Genomic DNA, 19,021 nt, shown 5'->3' on the forward strand with positions numbered 1-19,021 from the left:
GCAGGCCCTCCACCGTGACTGTCTGCACAGGGCTCTCTCCCCTTATCTGCTGCTGGTTCCAGGCACTGAGGTGCATCTGAGAGCAAAGAGGCTAGAGGCCAGGGACAGAGGGCAGGAGCTGCAGGGGCAGGGCTTTGCTGGCTGCACCCTGATTAGCCCTATTCCAGCTTGGACAGCCAGACACGTTCCACTCCCCCTAGGCTGTTTCACAAATATATAGAGGAACCATGGATAAGGATAAATTAAAGAACAAAAAACTCATTTTTTTGGAATGACAGATTAACATTTATGAATTAGGCACTGTGAATTAGTCTTGGAACCCTACTGGTTCTCCTCTGGTTATGGCCTTGAACATCCCCAGTACTATCATTTTAAAAACAAATTCTGCATTTTATTTATTTATTTATTTATTTATTTATTTATTTATTTATTTATTTATTTATTTATTTATTTATTGTATTTATATACCGCCCTCCCCGAAGGTGTATGAACATGTATAAATTGACTGAGGGATTCTGATATTCCCCCCCTTCTTTTCCTAATCACTTTTTCCAAACTATTCTTTTGGTTTCTGTGGGTGGGGTGGGGTGGGGTGAGTTTTGGGGGTGCTTTGGGATTTACTGTTTCTTCTAGTGTTTCTTTCTTCTTTTATCTGAGGTGCAGCATTGCTTACCATTTCTTCTTGGGGTTGTGTTTCTTTTAAAAGTTGATTTTTACAGTTCTTTCTTTCAGTGTTTAGTTCTGGTGGGCACTGTAGCTCCCAGTTTGGTAGTTATAGTACTTGTTGTAGTAGGTTGCCAATTTTGGGTACTATTGTTGTGCTCTAGTTTGCTGGCCTGGGGGGGGGGGCACTGTTTGGTTCTCCTGCCAGAGCTGTTCTCACAGAGCAGTTCTGTCAGTGCTCTCTCAGGGTGTCTGGCTTCAAGAGAGGAAGGAAGGTAATTGTAAGCCACTTTGAGATTTCTTTGGAAAAGCGGGTTACAAAAACCAGCAGCTGTTCATCCTCTTGACTTTTCTGTATTTGTTGGGAGGGAGCCTGGATGGGAAAGCCTGTGATGATTGAGCATGGATTAAGCACTTAGGCCACCCTGTAAATTTACCAGTAGCCTGCTGCATTTCCCACCCTCAGCTTATATGAGGTTCAATAAGTTTGTGCAGATTTTGTGGAAAAAATTGAGTGCCTCAGCTTATATGCGGGTCGGCTTATATGCGAGTATATGCGGTACTCAGTTAATTTGCAGGTGAGACAAAATCAGGAGGCAGAGTGAATATACTGGAATTCTACAAGATCTGAACATACTGGAAAAGTGCATGAATGTTAATAAGGTGCAATTCAACAAGAATAAACAGAGTTCTACATCTGGGAAATAAAAATGAGAAGCATGCATAATGAATGATGCAACGGACTAAAATCTGAGAACGATGGGAATTTACAATTCAGTGTTGAGAGATGCATCAAAGCACAGAACCTATTGTAGGTAGAATTTTAGAACAGACTCACTGATGCCCTAAGCTTGGAAAGGAAATAAGAATGTTTCAGAATCCATTTGAAGTAGCACCAGAAGATGCAAGTAAATTTTTTTCAGATGGAACTAATTGATTTGCAATCCAGTGATAATCTCAGAGACCTTTACAAAGAAAATAGTCTGTTAGAGCAGTGTTCCCCAACCTTTTTATCACCGGGGACCGGTCAACGCTTGCCAATTTTACTGAGGCCCGGGGGTGGGGGTAGTCTTTTGTCGAGGGATGTTGCCACTGCTGCCTGAGCCCCTGCTCCACTTGCTTTACCCCTGTGCCCCTGTCTTCCTGCCGCCCACTGGGGGGCGCTGGCAGCAGCAGCTGAGCAGTGCCATGCCGAGGGGGAGCCCTAGCCATGGTGGCCACTGGAGAGCACCAAAGGTGAGCCGGCGGCAGAGTGGCAGGGCAGCCCCCGAGGCAGCAGCCGGGGAGGAGGACGAGGAGGAGCCGCGGCCCGGAACCAACTGATCCACGAACCGGCACCGTTCCCCGGACCAGGGGTTGGGGATCACTGTGTTAGAGTTCTATTCTGGTCTACCTGATATATTTATCAACCTAAAGAAATTTGCTGCAGGCATGTTCACAGTCTTTGGTACCACATGCATCTGTGAACAAACCTTTTCCAAGATGAAAATTGTGAAATTGAAGTGTGCGTCAAGGCTTACAGATGAACATTTACATGGCATTTTAAGAGTGTCACAAACCTTGACTTGGACATCAATGCCTTAGCTAACAGAAAACAGCCACAAAAATCACACTGACTAGGTAAGCGGGTATAGCTAAATAAAAGGATTCCACAGTAAAATATCGTTCCAAAATGGACTGCATTAAAGTTAACATTTCTTCATTTACCTTTGAATGTTTACTTTGGATCTAAATAAGTAGGTTAATAATTTGTTACATTTTGGTTTAAGATGTGGCCCTCTTTAGGCACTGCACACTCTAATGCGGCCCCTATGTGCCAAAAGGATGGGGACCCTGCTTTAAATGATACGAAGCACTTGTAGATTGAAGGATTGTGGAAATGTACTTCTTATGAGGCCCATTGTTTTCCTCCCTATGACATTTTTACTTGTTTCACTTGTCTTTTTTTCTACTTCCAGTTCACTTTTGTTTATGGTCACATTGTGATATGGACAGTCTACAGTGCTTAAAATCGCTTGCTGTGCAATCTACCGTATACTACTCACAACACTTTGTATTTTAAAGGCTGAAAATGTGGTTCATTAGGGTCAGCCAAATGGTCACACAGCAAGAGCAAATGGTAGTGCAGCTTCTCTCCAATCAGCTTATTTCCTTTCTTGGGGCTGCTATATGTTGCCTAAGGTGCAGGCTGGTTCTTTGAAGCCAGATCTTTTGCTTCTGTTTGGGAAGCACAAGATGGAATGACTATTTATTTAGATAGGGGCACATTTTGTTTCCTTCCACAGTAAGACCTCCTATAGCTTTAATAGCTTCATAATAGGTAGAAGAGATACGAATGCCTTCTTAAATGAACAGTGCAAACAAATAGAAGAAAACAATAGAATGGGGAGGACCAGAGATCTTTTCAAGAAAATTGGAGATATGAAGAGAACATTTCATGCAAAGTTGGGTATGATAAGGGACCAAAATGGTAGGGACCTCACAGAAGCAGAAGAGATTAAACAAAGGTGGCAAAATTATACAGAACAACTATACAAGAGCGAGCTTAACATCCCTGATGACCACAGTGGGGTAGTTACTGACCTGGAGCCAGACATCCTGGAATGTGAAGTCAAATGGGCCTTAGGAAGTCTGAGCAACAATAAAGCTAGTGGTGGTGACAGCATTCCAGTTGAACTATTCAAAATCTTAAAAGACGATGCAGTAAAAGTGCTACACTCAATATGCCAGCAAATTTGGAAAACTCAACAATGGCCACAGGATTGGAAAAGGTCAGTTTACATTCCAATCCCAAAGAAGGGCAATGCCAAAGAATGTTCAAACTACCGCACCATTGCACTAATTTCTCATGCTAGCAAAGGTATGCTCAAAATCCTACAAGCTAGGCTCCAGCAATATGTGGACCGAGAACTTCCAGAAGTACAGGCAGGATTTCGAAGAGGCAGAGGAACTAGAGATCAAATTGCCAACATACGCTGGATCATGGAGAAAGCTAGGGAGTACCAGAAGAACGTCTACTTCTGCTTCATTGACTATGCTAAAGCCTTTGATTGTGTGGAGCACAACAAATTGTGGCAAGTTCTTAAAGAGATGGGAATACCAGAGCATCTTATTTGTCTCTTGAGAAATTTATATGCAGGTCAAGAAGCAACAGTGAGAACTGAACATGGAATCACTGACTGGTTCAAAATTGAGAAAGGAGTTCGGCAAGGCTGTATACTGTCGCCTTGCCTATTTAACTTGTATGCAGAGCACATCATGAGAAATGCGGGATTAGAGGAGTCACAAATTGGGATCAAGATTGCAGGGAGAAATATCAACAACCTCAGATATGCAGATGATACCACTCTAATGGCAGAAAGTGAAGAGGAACTAAAGAGCCTGTTGATGCGGGTGAAGGAGGAGAGTGCAAAAGTTGGCTTGAAACTCAACATCAAGAAAACAAAGATCATGGCATCCGGCCCTCTCAATTCATGGCAAATAGATGGGGAAGAAATGGAGATAGTGACAGATTTTATTTTCCTGGGCTCCAAGATCACTGCAGATGGGGACTGCAGCAAAGAAATTAAAAGACGCTTGCTCCTGGGGAGGAAAGCTATGGCAAATCTAGACAGCATCCTAAAAAGCAGAGACATCACCCTGCCAAAAAATTGCGTTTAGTCAAGGCTATGGTATTCCCAGTTGCAATGTATGGCTGCGAAAGTTGGACCATAAGGAAGGCCGAGCGTCAAAGAATTGAGGCTTTTGAACTCTGGTGCTGGAGAAGACTCTTGCGAGTCCCTTGGACTGCAAGGCGAACAAACCGGTCAGTCCTAGAGGAGATCAGCCCTGACTGCTCTTTAGAAGGCCAGATCCTGAAGATGAAACTCAAATACTTTGGCCACCTCATGAGAAGGAAGGACTCCCTGGAGAAGAGCCTAATGCTGGGAGCGATCGAGGGCAAAAGAAGAAGGGGACGACAGAGAATGAGGTGGCTGGATGGAGTCACTGAAGCAGTAGGTGCAAACTTAAATGGACTCCGGGGAATGGTGGAGGACAGGAAGGCCTGGAGGATCATTGTCCATGGGGTCGCGATGGGTCGGACACGACTTCGCACATAACAACATAACAAATAGGTAGAAGTCAGCAGATGAAGCTTTCAGTGTCACAGTACTTCCACTCCAAAGACAGGTTGCTGTGGCTACATTTCTGCCTGTAATGAAATTGCTGAAAGCATAGACTTCTACCCAGAAAAATGTTCACAATCTTCATTTCTCATTCTATAATGATATTTTCTTGGTTGACATATTCAGGTGCTTGCACTCAAAAACTCACACCTTGAATAAATCTTTGTTGGTCTTAAAGGTGCCACTAGACTCTGAATTTGTTTTGTTATTCTTGGTTGATAGTCACTGTTTAATTTCCTTTCCAGGTTTTTTTAAACATAAATGAACTAAAATAACTTCGGGGCAGGATAATGTTCAGAAGTCACATGTTCATTAAAGAATTAAAAGAAAAGTAGAACAACACTGTTTATTAGGGTCATGTGCTAATCCAAAAGCATTATATGGAATTATTTCTAAGGCTGGACATTCAAGAGGAAAAAAACCCTAAATAGTGGACTAGATCAGTGGTCCCCAACCTGCGGGCCGCGGCCCGGTGCCGGGCCGCGAAGGCCATGGCGCCGGGCCGCAGCTCCCTCTCCCCGCCCCCCCACCCGCAGTAAAAAGCTTGCGGCCCGGGAAGCTATTTACTGCGGGAGGGCGGGGAGAAGGAATCGGGGCCGGGCTGCGCCCGTGCAGCCCGCACGGCCCAATCCGCGGGCGTGGCTTCCGGGCGCGGCCCGATGCGCGGCCGCGGCCCATGGGCGCGGCCAGAAGCGTGGGCGTGGCCCGTGCGGGTGCGGTCCCCACGGGCGCGGCCCGATGCCCTGCCGGTCCCCAGCCTAATAAAGGTTGGGGACCACTGGACTAGATCATTCAGAGTATGGGTGTGATACCCCCTCTATCCTTATTTGTGGAAGGCATCAATCCTAAGATGGGAGGATGTAGAGGGATGGGCACAAGCTGGAAAAATGCTATTTGTATAAATTTGTGGTTTGTAACTGAACTATATGAGCCTCTTGTGGCGCAGAGTGGTAAGGCAGCCGTCTGAAAGCTTTGCCCATAAGGCTGGGAGTTCGATCCCAGCAGCCGGCTCAAGGTTGACTCAGCCTTCCATCCTTCCGAGGTCGGTAAAATGAGTACCCAGCTTGCTGGGGGGTAAACGGTAATGACTGGGGAAGGCACTGGCAAACCACCCCGTATTGAGTCTGCCATGAAAACGCTAGAGGGCGTCACCCCAAGGGTCAGACATGACTCGGTGCTTGCACAGGGGATACCTTTACCTTTACCTTTTTAACTGAACTATGAACTGAATCAGGAGATCTGTTTGCCAACCAAACCAGTATGTGGTTAGTGGTCCTGAAAACCCCATTGACAGGACTGCAGTTACTTTTAACAGTGTTTGCAGAAATTCTGAAAAAAACAGCTGATCAACAGGGAGCAATCTGCTCCCCACTGCTCAGCCATTTAAGGCTGTCTTGTGCAGTCCCTTTAAAGTTTAAAGGGACTACAAAAGACAGCCCAAGGCAGCTGAGCAGCAGGGAGCCTGCTCAACTGTTTTTGTTGTTTTGTTATTATTTAACTAGCTTCAGAGCCTGAACAGACTTTGAAAGTCTCCTCCCCGTCAACGTCCCAGCTGCTTTCCAAGCTGCTGGGAAGTGCTGAGGGTGAGGGGGGGTGGCGGAGAGGGAACACTTCCCGGGGGGCTGGCAAGCACAGCCGGCGCCTCTGCGAGGCCCCAGGTATGCTTTCCAGAGTTTTGGGAAGCGCTCCCCCCCCCCCCCCCCGTGGCCGGATAGCTTCCCAGGGACCTGGGAAGCACACTGCTTTCCAGACCTTTGGGAAGTGCTCCCTCTATCCCACCCCCTGTGGCCGGATGGCTTCCCGGGGCCCTGGAAATCACACCCAGGGCCTCTGTGAGGCCTCTGGTGTGCTTTCCAGGCCTTTGGGAAGAGCTCCCCCCCCTCCCCACGGCTGGATGGCTTCCCGGGGTAAGTCTCAGGCACTCTCCAGAATGCAGAAGACCAACAGTACAGTCCTAAGTAGAGTCTCACCCTTCTAAGCTCATTGATTTCAACAGATGTAGAAGAGTGTAACTTTGTTTAGGATTGGATTGTAAGTGCAGTATTCACCTTTAAGGTTCAATTCAATGCAAATTAAATCTTTCAAACTGCTACTAATTAAAAAGACACTACTTCAGTAACAGCTTGTCAAGAAAGCTGAGGTGGGCAAGAGTAGTACTTGGATCGGAAACTGCCAAGTAAGTCTAGGATTGCTGGACAGAGGACAACAATGGTAAGTCACCTCTGCTCCTTTCCTGCCTGGAGTGCCCTGTGGAAAGGGTTGCCCTGACCTGGTTGCAACTCAGCAGCATGTTCTTTTTCTTTTCTGTATCAATCATATCTAGTTGGTATATAATAAATCATTATATATTCAAATATTCCATTTGAAAAAGCATCTATTTATTAAACCTCAGTCTAGAAGGTTCATTTGGGATCCCCCTCTCCCATTCCTGGGGATTTCAGGGTTAGTAGAGTTCAATGTAACTTCTTGGATTGCTATCCTTCCTCTTCTTAATCTGTTCTGCCTGCAAAAAAAGGAGGAATGATGACCACTGGGTATGAGTGCTAAAGCTCTCTTTCTTTTTCATTCCTTGATCTAGTCTTAACAGCTGAAGTTTTCTCACTTTGTCTCCTAACATGAACATTTGTCATGCAAAATAGGTTCTTCCTCTGCTGTGATAGAGTTTAGAGTAGTTGGCCGTTTCTCTCAAACATACCACTGAGCCTGAGAATAAGGGCTGCTGTTTGAAGAAAAACAAACAAGATTAATGGCTCAGAATTTTGATAAGGTGGACAGAATTACAGACAAAATGCTATAAAGCTATAATGTGCAAAGTTCAACTAATTCCATATAGACAGCTGCCTGTGACACTTTTAATTCCTGTTTATTATGAACAAAGACAACTGTGCAAAACAGAAAGAACACCTGTCTTAGAACCATGTAAAAACACTAGTCCTTTTTTGCTGTTTTGCACATGTGTAGAGTTGGCACCTACGCAGGATTTTTCTAAATGAAAGCTGGCAAGGCCTGACAGGATTGTACAAGTTAGTAGTCCTGTCCACCCTCTCTTGGTGTTGTGGAGCATCTGTTCTAACTTATCAGCTGGTCACAGGGAAAGTTCTTCAGTTTCAACAGCGTGGCAGGTGGAAGGGGCTTGCAAAAGAGCAGATCTCATAGACGAAGAAGTGGTGCTTAAAATAGAAAGATAAAATAGGCTGTGCATTGGTTGCCCTCATTTATTGCTGTTTAATTGTGATTACTGCATGTTTGTGTGTAAAGTGCCGTCAAGTCATAGCCTACTTACAGTGATCCTATAAGGTTTTTAAGGCAAGTGATTAAGCAGAGATTGTTTGCTGTTGCCTTCCTCTCCCATCCAAGAACCAAGCCTGCTTAGCTTCTGAGATCTGAATAGACCAGGCTATACTTCCCCATTACACATGGAGCCAACCTGGTATAGCAGTTAAGAGCAGCAGCCTCTAATCTGGAGAATTGGGTTTGATTCCCCATTCCTCCACATGCAGCCAGCTGGGTGACCTTGGACCAATCACAGTTCCCTCAGAGCTGACTCAGCTTCACGTACCTCATAGGGCCTCTGTTGCGAGGAGAGGAAGGGTAGGCAATTGAAAGCTGCTTTGAGACTCCTTTGGGTAGTAAGTTCAAAAACTAGCTCTTCTTCATCCTGACATTCTTAGGTGCTTTCTTTAGATTTCTTTAGATTTAGATTTTGCACCAAGACATTATTTGACATTACAATATAGAATGCTAGGCTATATGGTTGTTAGGGTAAATACGGCTTGCTTTGGTAATGTTCAGGTTTGACTACTGTGATGTCCTTTATATTAGACTGTTTTGAAACTTCAGCTGGTATAGAATTCAGCATCAACAATGTTACAGGGCTCATGCATTATCCCAGTTTTGCACCAACTGCACTAGCTTCCAGTTTGTTACTCAGCCCAGTTCATAGAATCATAGAGTTGGAAGGGGCCATACAGGCCATCTAGTCCAACCCCCTGCTCAACGCAGGATTAGCCCTAAGCATCCTAAAGCATCCAAGAAAAGTGTGTATCCAACCTTTGCTTGAAGACTTCCAGTGAGGGGGTGCTCACCACCTCCTTAGGCAGCCTATTCCACTGCTGAACTACTCTGACTGTGAAAAACTTTTTCCTGATATCTAGCCTATATTGTTGTACTTGAAGTTTAAACCCATTACTGCGTGTCCTTTCCTCTGCAGCCAGCAGAAACAGCATCCTGCCCTCCTCCAAGTGACAACCTTTCAAATACTTAAAGAGGGCTATCATGTCCCCTCTCAACCTCCTTTTCTCCAGGCTGAACATTCCCAAGTCCCTCAACCTATCTTCATAGGGCTTGGTCCCTTGGCCCCAGATCATCTTCGTTGCTCTCCTCTGTACCCTTTCAATTTTATCGATGTCCTTCTTGAAGTGAGGCCTCCAGAACTGCACACAGTACTCCAGGTGTGGTCTGACCAGTGCCGTATACAATGGGACTATGACATCTTGTGATTTTGATGTGATGCCTCTGTTGATACAGCCCAAAATGGCATTTGCCTTTTTTACCGCTGCATCACACTGCCTGCTCATGTTTAGTTTACAATCCACAAGTACCCCAAGGTCTCGTTCACACACAGTGCTACCTAGAAGCGTATCCCCCATCCAGTAGGCATGCTTTTCATTTTTCTGACCCAGATGCAGAACTTTACACTTATCTTTATTAAATTGCATCTTGTTCTCATTTGCCCATTTTTCCATTGTGTTCAGATCTCGTTGAACTCTGTCTCTATCTTCCGGAGTATTTGCCAGTCCTCCCAATTTGGTGTCATCTGCAAACTTGATGAGTAGTCCCTCCACCCCCTCATCTAGATCATTAATAAATATGTTAAAAAGTACCGGGCCGAGCACCGAGCCCTGAGGTACCCCGCTACTCACCTCTCTCCAGTCTGATTAAAAACCATTGACAACAACTCTTTGAGTGCGGTTCTCTAACCAATTCCCTATCCACCTAACTATCTGAAAATCTAGATTGCAGTCCTTCAACTTATCCATCAGAACATCATGGGGAACCTTGTCAAAAGCTTTACTAAAATCCAAGTAAATGACATCAACCGAATTTCCTCGATCCAGCAAACCTGTTACTTGGTCAAAAAAGGAAACTAGGTTGGTCTGGCAGGACCTGTTGGAGACAAATCCATGCTGACTTCCTTGGATCACCAAATTATCCACCAGATGTTTGCAGATCACTCCCTTTAATATCTGTTCCATTATCTTCCCCACAACGGAGGTCAGACTCACTGGTCTGTAGTTTCCCGGGTCATCCTTCCTCCCTTTTTTGAAGATTGGAATAACGTTTGCTCTTTTCCAGTCCTCCGGGACATCTCCAGTCCTTAAAGAGGTTCCGAAGATGATGGACAAGGGCTGTGCAAGTTCTCTGGAAAGTTCTTTGAGTACTCTCGGGTGCATTTCATCTGGACCAGGGGATTTGAACTCATCCAGTGCAGCTAAATGCCTCTCGACAACCTCTCTATCCATGTTAACCTGCCACCCAGACACTATCCTTTGGCTACAGCCATCTCTAGATGTGCCTAAACACTTTGACCTGTGGGAAAAAACAGATGTAAAATAGGCACTAAGCCTTTCTGCTTTCTCTGCATCTTTCGTTAGAGTTTGTCCATCCGCACCCAACAGCGGGCCTATTGCCTCCTTTACTTTACGTTTGCTCCTCACGTAACTGAAAAATCTTTTCTTGTTACAGTGGGCTTCCCTGGCCAATCTTAGCTCACTCTCAGATTTGGCCTTTCTGATGATTGATCTACAGTGCCTAGTAACCTGTAGGTACTCTTCTTTAGAGCTCTGTCCTTCCCTCCATTTCCTGAACATTTTCCTTTTCTTTCTTAGTTCCTCTTGAAGTTCTCTGTTCATCCAAATAGGCTTCTTAGAGCTCCTGCAGTGTTTTCGTATTTCTGGAATAGTCATTGATTGAGCATGCAATAGCTCTTGTTTGAGTAGCGCCCACCCTTCACATGCTCCCTTCCCTTCCAGCATTCTCGTCCATGGTATGACACTCATCATGTCTCTGAGTTTATTAAAGTTTGCCCTACGAAAATCCAACATCCGCGTCTGGCTACAAGCTTCCTTGGCTCCCCATCTCAAAAGGAGTTCAAAGTACTGGTGTTGACCTTCAAAGCCTGAAATGCTTTGGGTCAGGATAGGTGAGGGATTGTATTTGCTCTAACTTACTGTTGTCTAAAACGAACCAGCTGTGCCCTTTTCCATGCCTGTATGTAGGAGGGGTTTTTCCACAGCTGTGGGTCACAGCCTCTGGAACTGCCTGCCTGATCAGGCTATCCCCTTGTTGTTGGCCTTCTGAAGAGCCTGTGTTGGCTTAACTCAACTTTGGTTCTTTCATTGCTGAGTCATGATTATGTTTTTTCTTCATTTGCTATTTTTATTTTTTATTGATGGTCTGTTGGATTTGTCTGCTTTTACAGTTGCTTTTGCTTATTTTAGGTGGGATTGCATTTTATAGTTTTAGGCTACTCTTAATGTTTGTGGTTTTGTTGTCTGTTTAATTTTTGTTTTGTTTTATTTTTTGTAATTTGTGTAAGTGGACCTGAATACTGTGGTATAGACTGAATATAAATATAGTAAATAAACATTAGGGAAAGAATAATTTAAATATAGGCTCTTCTGGTTTCTAGCATGTAAGGTAGCCACCTGCGCAACTTTGGTCTTGGTTAGGACTAGATCAAGGAATGAAAATCATTTCTTTTCTGAGAGGGTTTTATATATTTGAAAGAATCAAAAAGTAAAACTTAAAATTTCTGGTTATAGATCTGGGCAACAGAATGAGTCTTCTAGCTCTGAGGAGGAGGTATCTTGGAATGGAATGATTCCCACCAATTGATCAAGGAACCAGGACTAATCTCTTCAACTTTGTCTCCTGGACACAATTTGCCCTGGTCCAGTTTGCTTCCTATCACCTTAGGGTCTGATCTAGGTGCCATTTTATCATAAGCAAACCACAAAAACCCAGGAATGCCAACAACTAACAGTGTGCCAAGAAGAAGTATTTGTGAAACAGTCCTGCAGAGGCTCTGGGGCCAATGATAAGTGGCAGCCATCTTGAGTATGCCTCTGTGATTTATTCAGCCCTAAGAGCTGTATAGGCGAAGCATCTGGAACCCCTGGGCTGGATCTGTCTTCCTCATCATGGCAGAGGAGTTATGTGAGCAATTGCAGGGTCCACTTTTCCACGAGAATTATAGCTGCAGTCACAGGGACAATAAGGGAAGAGTCTAATGACCAGTATGAGAGCCATAAGTCCTGCCAACTGCCTTCCTTCTCTCCCCATATATAAGAAGGGCAATTAGAAGATTCCCCAGACAGATCATATACATCATGGGCAACAAAAGCATGCAGAAAGAGGGGGAGGACTAGCCCTGTCATGCAGTCTCATATCTCCATTGATTCAGAAGCTAATGATGGGGAGGAGGGGGAGTTTTCTCAGATGAGGAGGAAGAAGGGGAAATACAAGTCCCTGAACAGTCCTCTCAATACCTGCTCTTAAAGTCATTAGGTTTCTTAGACTTAAAAGAACCTCCTACTCATGAGAAGCAGTCACTGGAGAATGAGCCCATTAAGGGACTCAGCATTAGTAGAGAGGATTTTGATAATGTACTTGAAGCACCAAAAGGTTTTCTTGCTATATCTGTATATAAACATTTTCCCACCTTCAGTAAAAAGAATCATAGAGTTGGACAGGATCTCCGGGGTCATCTAGTCCAACCTTCTGCAAAATGCAGGAGACTCACAATTACCTGCCCACCCAATTCCATGTGCAAGTGCTCCAAATAAAACAGAATCCCTGGCCAGTCTGGCCTGGAGGAAATTTGCCTCCCAATCCCAAAGTAGTGATTGGCATTTCCCTGGATATGCAAGAAAGGGCCACAAGAGCGAAGCACTGACCCAGTCCTTTGTGCCCAGAGTCTAAGTTCACAGAATCAGCATTTCTGCCAGAAATGCTTTAAAACTCCGAAAGGAGAACAAACCACCTCCTGAAGAAGCTTGTTCCTCTGAGGAATTGCTCTAGCACGAATTTCTACAAGTACTCCTGGTAGCTACCTCTGTAGTGGCACTCCAGTCTTCAGGATTACTGCCAGAAGATAATCAAGGTTACATTAGAGATGCAGCAGATAAAAAGGCACATTTTGTTCTCAAAAGGCGCATGAAGCAGTTGCCGTCCATCAGAGCATATTCAGCTGCATCCATGGTTTCTAGAGCTGCTATAGCATGGAATAGAAAACTAATTCCAGGGAACAACAAGCTTAATTGGAGCAAAAATAATCTTGAAGATGTCATTTTGTATCCTTATCCAGGCTGGCTAAAACTGACCATCTGAATTAGGAATTCCCAACCATGGGTCGATGGACCCCCAGGAGTCCACGGGGCTTCCAGAGGGGGTCTGCAGCATTTTCCCTCCTGCTTTACTGGAGTAGGCCATAAGCTAGGGAACTGGCCACTTTCATTGCTCCCTGCCCCTCTTGGGGTTTCTGCCCCCAGGAGGGGGCAGAGCCTGTGTACCTACTCCTGCTTTAAACCATGTCCTGCTTCTCCACACCTCAATTCTCTTTGAGCCTGCCTGTTAATGTGACATGTAACTTCTAGGGGGTGTGTAAGGGAGGTGTGACTAGCCGACATAAATTTCAGGGCCCAACAAAGCCTGAAGAATCATTTCAGGAGCTCCTCCAAGGTCAAAAGATTGAAAAAGGCTAGTCTGGAGATTGTGCTATTTTCCGGAAGGGATTCAACTATCAGGATATACAATTTGACCTGGAAAGCCTTTATTCACTGGTGTCAAAGGAAAGCAATAGACTACAGAAAGCCTTCCTTGAAAAACGTATTGGATTGGACACAGGACTCAGTGACAGCATTGAGATATCTAGTTATGACCTTGGTGACAGTTATTCCATTAATCAGAGACATAACCTCTTTCTCATCATCCACATATCCATGCTTTCTTGAAAGGAACAGCAACCAAGGGTCAACCAATTAAACTGATTTCCAACTTAAAGACTCAATATAGTTTTGTCAACCTTTACTAGGATTCCATTCAAACCATTTCAATATGTAATGCTGAAGTTCCTGAGGATGAAAACCTTATTTTTGGTGGCAGTCACATCAGCAAAAGGAGTGTCCAAATTGAGTGCCTTGTCAGTTAAAAAAGATCTCAGTATATTCCATGTGGACAAGGTGGTATTAAGAACTTCCTTTACCCCCAAGGTGAACTCATCCTTTCATACAGCACAGAAGATAAGCCCTGTGGAACCTTCAACAGTTTTGTAGGATTTGTAAGGCCTAGGGTTGAGGCCAGAAGTAAAATCAGAAACCACTGGCCTCTTTGTCAAATTCCACCAGGCTGAAACCTTTACTGAAACTTTCTATATGACCTCAGAGCAGAAGGAAATCTCATGGTTAGTGTCCAAAGTTCCATTTTGTGTTAGGTGCAGAAATGCCATCTCCAGCAGAATCCCATTTCACCCAGAAATATCCTCTTGCACATTTGAAGTGTTATTCTTTCTCAATGATATATGAAACTTAGGTACTGAGACTGCCCCTGACAAGCTGCAAGTGATAAACAACAGCCTGATCTGTAGTTTAAGCCAGGCATGCATTTAAGAGTTTCATACATATAGAGAATGAAAGGTTCTGTGCATAATAAAGGGTTGCTAATTCATTGTATGGTGAAGAATAATTTAAAAAAAACTTAAATAAGATATCTTTAAAGCCTTAAATCAGGTCATCTGTCAAGAACTTCCTTTTCAACACTGGAATACTGGAAACTTTCCTTTATCTCAGAGAGAGTGGATGTTCTGCCAGTGCAGCAGCTTAAATCTACTGTTTTTTGTGATATTTAGTTTCAGTGCAATCCCAAACAGGTTACACCCTTCTGAATCTATTGATGTCAGTGGGCTTAGAAGGGTGTAACACAGCATAGGATTGCACTGTTAGATGTTACTATGCAGAATAGTTTATACAACATATTATTTAACTAAATATGAGATTGCAAAAGCTTTATAGGGCCTGGTTATTGGAGAGGACACAGACTAGCTGCATCAAGGATTTTTCATTTATACCAATTCTAATGAGTTGGATCCTGACCAAAATTTTAGTGCGTGGAAAAATTTCCATACTCAGTGCAACATCCCCATCTCTCCCTCCTTTTACAGCCCAAAATGTTCCCCTAATGCTGCTCCTGTGGACTTCTAGGAACAGCATGGGGGGGGGGGGTAGAAGGCTATAATGGGAGGAATCCCCTCCACATGCATGGATCTTTTTAATGAGATCCAGCCCTCTATTTTACCCCATTCTTCCTCTTAATCTCAAAGCTATGTAAATGCTTTATTTTCCTAACTTTCACAGGACAGTGTTATTTTGGTGGAAGCTTCAAGAGGAGGGGTCTAGCTCCTAAAAGAAGGGTGTAACTCTGCTTGAGGTTGCCTTGTAAATGTTTCAATTTATGTGTACACTAGTAGGAAAGTCCATTTTGAAAACAGGCATTAGAAAAAAGAGGGAGGGTGGAAGAGCTCCCATAGACCAGGGAGGGCCTGTCTGTGAGGTGGGCAGGCTAGGTCGGTGTGCCAGAACACAGCCAGATGAACCCCCACAGCTCTTCTGGTGGCCGGGAAGCCATGGCTGAGTGCACCTGGACAGCCTTCTCCATCGTTGTGGAGGCCAGGATGCCAGGGGCTGCGGTATGACTGCAGATGAGCTACAACAAGGAGTGGGATTTTAAAAAATCTATTATGGAATTCTACCTACAACGGAGTTTGATGCACTGTATATTTTCCTTAGTGAAAGAATATTTCTTCCTGTGAAGAGCAGCAAAATTTCTGGGAGTGATCCAAGGAGCCCATTAGTGTTGAAGTCCAAATATAGTTGAAGTCCAAATATTGAATGTAGTTCATTTTGTTCTGGTGTGGTTCTGTTGTGAAAATAATGACTTTTTTTTAAAGTAAAGAATAAATGGACATTATGTGACCGTGCATTCTCCTGTGCATTTATTGTTACTTAGCAAGAATAAGTAGGAACAAACATTTGATTAACTTCTGAATCTTTGATTCCATCTCAGCCTTGCCATTCAGTGTTCAGAAGATGGAGCTCCCTAATCCTTGCTGTTTGCCTGTTCAGATGCTTTTCTCTCTCCGCCATCAACTGTTGTAGCACAGTGCTGCATGTGAAGGATTAAGCTAACCTGGCACTGCTGTGTTCAGCCCACTGGGGGCTAGTCTCTTCTCTTGCTCTTTGCCAAGAACTGTAGTTATTTGAACTGGTGACTCTGGGGGGCTTTTACTGCCCCAAACGGTGGGTGAACTGGTTCCAGTGACTTAAGAAGCTTGCAGTCTCAAAGAGCCAGTTGGTTTGCTGGGGCAGGAAACAATGATAAAACCCAAGGGAAAGCTGAAGTTTTTTGTCTGATCAGCAGTTTTCAGACTTTTCCCTTGTATTTTCTTCGTTCCTTCTACTTTCCTGATTATTGCCCTTTGCTTCTCACATGAGCTCAGCTCATGGCTTACCATTAGATCTTGACTTATTTTCTGGCTTTGTCCTCATGACTTTAGTTTCTGGTGTACAGTCTGGCAAAGTCTCAGCAGCTGATTTTCTGGCACCTGATCTCTGGACTTCCCTTGCTTTACCGTTGCTTTCAATAGTTGAGCCACCACTTTGAACATCTCTTACTTAAAGTTCCTGATGCCAGACTCTGCTCAATTGCTGTCCCTTGTTATGTTTCCATGCTTTCCCCCCTCTATTCTTGGCTGTCCTTTCTAACTTCTCAAAAGATCATTCCTGGGGTTAAGGGAGCCACATGGAGGAATATTTTAATGGATTTGTGTGTTGTAGGGAGTAGAGGCAAGCAGACAGAATTATTTTAATGTCTTCTGCTGACAGAAGAGAGGAGTTAGCAGTTTTAGCTCCCTCCTCAGTATAGGGCCCTAACCATTCTGACTGTTAATCTGTGTGGTTCCTGGAACCACAAGTATGATTGGGGGATGGAGGCAGAAGGGGTTACTGGAAAGAAAAGGACCATGTAAAAAACATGTGCCTTACATTCATATGTTATTGGATCCTGCAAAATGGAGCTCTTCCTCCCGGTCTTTTGTTGAGGCCAGGGCAGTGAGGAAGATCACTGGAAGATCACGGCCCCCCGCTCCCAGGGCTGGTATTAACACCTGGTGTTGCCAGCTAGGCCCCCTCTCCTCCCCGATAGTGGGTATTAGTTTTGGGCATGAGGCTTGTGTTATTTATTACCTGTTCACTGTATATTTTTATATTGTATCAGTATTTCCTTTTAATGGGATTTTTAATGAGGACCTTGTGACCTGCCACAAGCCATTATAGCGGAGTGGTGGGAAATAAATAAACAAACAAACAAATAAATAAATGCAGGCCGGCAATAGAATGAATTGTTAAAACTTGTATGCAACTCTTTTTAGTGATTTCTTCTGCTTCCGCTAGTCCAGTGGTTCTCAGCCACCATAACACCGTGACCCCAACTGTGGCAGCAGCAACACACACGTGCTTGTAGGTGTACATGTGTGTGTGCAGGCACGCGTGCAAGCGCAGAAGAATCTGGAGGCGGCCAGTGTCATGGCTCCCCCGCTGCCAGCCACCAGCGCCACCAACCTGTCCTGGCGACCCCACAGAAGGGGCCAGGCGACCCCACTTGGGGTCAGGACCCCAAGGTTATGAACCATGGCGCTAATCATTACACACTAAGCTATACAGAGCCCTGACTCCTCAGAGCTTGACCTCTGGAAATCCTGCTTTGTCTTTTCATTTTTTTGCTTTCACAAGACATTTCTAGCTGTTCTAGTGAAAACAGCTTCCATCACAAGAGAGGAGAGGAACCAGTAGTGTGGCTTCTAAGACTTCTGTCCTGAATGCTCATGTGTATAGAACTGGCACTGGCTTCAAACTAAATTTGTTCTTATTCTAGGTGGCTTAATTTTCATTACATTTATTCATTTTGCCATATCTGATTATACTCGTGAGCACAGTAATTGTATCAAAAAATCTGAGGACATGTAGGGTCAGTGCCTGGAGTTGGTAGCATCTGGCACCTTCTAGCACCCCCAAAAAGCCTATTGCCAGCCCTCACCATTAACAGTGGAATTGAGTCCCCTGAAGCAAGGGAGACCCACTTTCCCTGTACTACCTGCCTTCCTTGTTATGTGCACTACTGAGGATCATCTTCCTCTCCCTAGCAGAGACTGAAGGCATTGGCATACGCATGTTCAAAGGATCAATGCTGTCAGCACTATCTGCTCTGCCATAGCAATACATTAATAGGTAGATGTACAGCATCGTGTGAAAGCTCCCCTCACACACACACAAACGCTAATCTTGAACAGGCCCTGAGGATGCGTTTTCTGGCTGAAGACACAAAAAGATGTATGAAGCATTCATGTTACTGGGCTCAAACATGTTTGACAGCTTTGAGGAGAGTCTCTATAGATGGCCCCAGGTTGACCCTCACATGCCTTTGGCTGCCACCAACACACTGCTTTAGAAAATCTACAGGATTTGGCATAGAAGGGGGGGGGAACTCCTTTTCCTCTCTCCATATATCATTAGTTTTGTCAGATCATCATCATTATAATGTTGCAACTAATCTCTCCCTTTTCCAGCATGTTGGATGTAAAAGAGAGATTCATTCTTATCTGTAATCTTATTTTCTCCTATGACTCACCTTTGCAAAGATGGAGGCCCCACCTTTGTTGTTAATTGCTAGGCGATGTCACAAGAAAAAAACTAGTTGCTATGGTTTAGTAGAACATGAAACACATAGGGAAACAAGCAGGTGTCAAATTGTTGGATTCCTTGTATTTTATTAGGGGAGCAGATGGCAGATAGAAAAATGGCCAGAAAATGAAGTTCACCAGCCAAGTGTTTTGTTCTTTGCAGAAAGGGACCCAAATATTCATTTAATTTCTTACTTATTCTCAGCAGAAATCTGCGTGTGGTCAAATTCTGGTCTTTTTTTTTTCATTTACAGATGAAAAATTGGTTTAGAATTATGAAAGTCTTATTAACCATTTATAAACATAAAAAGTATTGCCTGGTGCTCAGTAGTATTAAAGAGGGTGGGCTTGTTAGAAGCCCGGAGATCAGCATTTTCCTCTTGTGGGTGCAACTGATTGT

General features: G+C 44.2%; 1 protein-coding gene across 3 annotated transcripts in view; it reads left to right on the plus strand.

Moving 5' to 3' along the window:
- Positions 1–19,021, plus strand: part of LOC143836209 (rho GTPase-activating protein 39-like) — a 102,612-nt gene that overhangs the window by 66,208 nt on the left and 17,383 nt on the right. The gene's annotated exons all lie outside the window — the stretch shown is intronic.

Source organism: Paroedura picta, chromosome 4, assembly GCF_049243985.1.
Source record: "Paroedura picta isolate Pp20150507F chromosome 4, Ppicta_v3.0, whole genome shotgun sequence".
Lineage (NCBI taxonomy): Eukaryota > Metazoa > Chordata > Lepidosauria > Squamata > Gekkonidae > Paroedura > Paroedura picta.